This window comes from Phoenix dactylifera, chromosome 4, assembly GCF_051530095.1.
Source record: "Phoenix dactylifera cultivar Ajwa chromosome 4, Ajwa_hap1_PhDact_Kaust_v1.1, whole genome shotgun sequence".
In the NCBI taxonomy this organism is placed as follows: domain Eukaryota; kingdom Viridiplantae; phylum Streptophyta; class Magnoliopsida; order Arecales; family Arecaceae; genus Phoenix; species Phoenix dactylifera.
Window position 1 is genome coordinate 34,007,501 of NC_143193.1, and position 2,500 is coordinate 34,010,000.

General features: G+C 49.6%; 4 non-coding genes and 3 pseudogenes across 4 annotated transcripts in view; all 7 read right to left on the reverse strand.

Moving 5' to 3' along the window:
- LOC149754615 (5S ribosomal RNA) overlaps window positions 1–70 on the reverse strand; it is a 119-nt gene extending 49 nt beyond the window's left edge. Inside the window, exon 1 of the ribosomal RNA XR_016411204.1 lies at window positions 1–70. This exon is cut by the window's left edge and continues 49 nt beyond it. This is a non-coding gene — a ribosomal RNA (5S ribosomal RNA).
- Window positions 71–316: 246 nt separating this feature from the next.
- LOC149754616 (5S ribosomal RNA) lies at window positions 317–435 on the reverse strand. Its single transcript, XR_016407010.1, has one exon. It is a non-coding gene; the product is annotated as a 5S ribosomal RNA (ribosomal RNA).
- A 247-nt stretch (window positions 436–682) lies between these two features.
- On the reverse strand, window positions 683–801 carry LOC149754617 (5S ribosomal RNA). The gene has a single exon (XR_016407830.1). It is a non-coding gene; the product is annotated as a 5S ribosomal RNA (ribosomal RNA).
- Window positions 802–1,048: 247 nt separating this feature from the next.
- LOC149754618 (5S ribosomal RNA) lies at window positions 1,049–1,167 on the reverse strand (annotated as a pseudogene).
- A 247-nt stretch (window positions 1,168–1,414) lies between these two features.
- On the reverse strand, window positions 1,415–1,533 carry LOC149754619 (5S ribosomal RNA; annotated as a pseudogene).
- Window positions 1,534–1,780: 247 nt separating this feature from the next.
- LOC149754620 (5S ribosomal RNA) lies at window positions 1,781–1,899 on the reverse strand. The gene has a single exon (XR_016402040.1). It is a non-coding gene; the product is annotated as a 5S ribosomal RNA (ribosomal RNA).
- A 247-nt stretch (window positions 1,900–2,146) lies between these two features.
- Window positions 2,147–2,265, reverse strand: LOC149754621 (5S ribosomal RNA; annotated as a pseudogene).
- Window positions 2,266–2,500: the final 235 nt, after the last annotated feature.

Consider the following 2,500-nt stretch of genomic DNA (forward strand, 5'->3'; position numbering starts at 1 on the left):
CTCGCCCAAGCACGCTTAACTGCGGAGTTCTGATGGGATCCGGTGCATTAGTGCTGGTATGATCGCACCCATGACAAGCCCTTCGAAACTCTCTTTTATGACAAAGCAGCAGTTCTCGACGGCCCGAGACATTCGCACCGCCGGGGCCGTTCTGGCGTAGGATTCGACGCGCTGGTCCCGCTATGCTGCATGGCACCGCCAGTCTCCGGACTCAGTTTATTTTCGGAGGAAAAAAATTATCCGAAGAGGAAAAGCCAAAAGCCGAAAAATTAAAAATAAATATTATCAAAAAATAAAAAAAGGGCAAAAAATAAAAGGGGTGCAACACGAGGACTTCCCAGGTGGTCACCCATCCTTGTGCTACTCTCGCCCAAGCACGCTTAACTGCGGAGTTCTGATGGGATCCGGTGCATTAGTGCTGGTATGATCGCACCCATGACAAGCCCTTCGAAACTCCCTTTTATGACAAAGCAGCCGGTCTCGACGGCCCGAGACATTCGCGCCGCCGGGGCCGTTCTGGCGTAGGATTCGACGCGCTGGTCCCGCTATGCTGCATGGCACCGCCAGTCTCCGGACTCAGTTTATTTTCGTGGAAAAAAGATTATCCGAAGTGGAAAAGCCAAGAGCCGAAAAATTAAAAATAAATATTATCAAAAAAATAAAAAAAGGGCAAAAAATAAAAGGGGTGCAACACGAGGACTTCCTGGGGGGTCACCCATCCTAGTACTACTCTCGCCCAAGCATGCTTAACTGCGGAGTTCTGATGGGATCCGGCGCATTAGTGCTGGTATGATCGCACCCATGACAAGCCATTCGAAACTCCTTTTTATGACAAAGCAGCCGGTCTCGACGGCCCGGGACATTCGCGCCACCGGGGCCGTTCTGGCGTAAAATTCAACGCGCTGGTCCCGCTATGCTGCATGGCACCGCCAGTCTCCGAACTCAGTTTATTTTTGGAGGAAAAAAATTATCCGGAGTGGAAAAGCCAAAAGCCGAAAAATTAAAAATAAATATTATCAAAAAATAAAAAAGCGGGCAAAAAATTAAAGGGGGGCAACACGAGGACTTCCCAGAGGGACACCCATCCTAGTACTACTCTCGCCCAAGCATGCTTAACTGCGGAGTTCTGATGGAATCCGGTGCATTAGTGCTGGTTTGATCGCACCCATGACATGCCCTTCGAAACTTCCTTTTATGACAAAGCAGCAGACCTCGACGGCCCGAGACATTCGCGCCGGCGGGGCCGTTCTGGCGTAGGATTCAACGCGCTGGTCCCGCTATGCTGCATGGCACCGCCAGTCTCCGGACTCAGTTTATTTTCGGGGGAAAAACATTATCCGAAGAGGAAAAGCCAAAGAACGAAAAATTAAAAATAAATATTATCAAAAAATAAATAAGCGGGCAAAAAATAAAAGGGGTGCAACATGAGGACTTTCCATAGGGTCAACCATCCTAGTACTACCCTCGCCCAAGCACGCTTAACTGCGGAGTTTTGATGGGATCCGGTGCATTAGTGCTGGTATGATCGCACCCATGACATGCCCTTCGAAACTCCCTTTTATGACAAAGCAGCCGACCTCGACGGCCCGAGACATTCGCGCCGCCGGGGCCGCTCTGGCGTAGGATTCAACGCGCTGGTCCCGCTATGCTGCATGGCACCGCCAGTCTCCGGACTCAGTTTATTTTCGGGGGAAAAAAATTATCCGAAGAGGAAAAGCCAAAAGCCGAAAAATTAAAAATAAATATTATCAAAAAATAAAAAAGCGGGCAAAAAATAAAAGGGGTGCAACACGAGGACTTCCCAGGGGGTCACCCATCCTAGTACTACTCTCGCCCAAGCACGCTTAACTGCGGAGTTCTGATGGGATCCGGTGCATTGGTGCTGGTATGATCGCACCCATGACAAGCCTTTCGAAACTCCCTGTTATGACAAAGCAGCAGGTCTCGACGGCCCGAGACATTCGCACCGCCGGGGCCGTTCTGGCGTAGGATTCAACGCGCTGGTCCCGCTATGCTGCATGGCACCGCCAGTCTCCGGACTCAGTTTATTTTCGGAGGAAAAAAATTATCAGAAGAGGAAAAGCCAAAAGCCGAAAAATTAAAAATAAATATTATCAAAAAAGAAAAAAAGGGGCAAAAAATAAAAGGGGTGCAACACGGGGACTTCCCAAGTGGTCCCGCTACCTAGTGCTACTCTCGCCCAAGCACGCTTAACTGCGGAGTTCTGATGGGATCCGGTGCATTAGTGCTGGTATGATCGCACCCATGACAAGCCCTTCGAAACTCCCTTTTATGACAAAGCAGCCGGTCTCGACGGCCCGAGACATTCGCGCCGCCGGGGCCGTTCTGGCGTAGGATTCAACGCGCTGGTCCCGCTATGCTGCATGGCACCGCCAGTCTCCGGACTCAGTTTATTTTCGGAGGAAAAAAATTATCAGAAGAGGAAAAGCCAAAAGCCGAAAAATTAAAAATAAATATTATCAAAAAAGAAAAAAAGGGC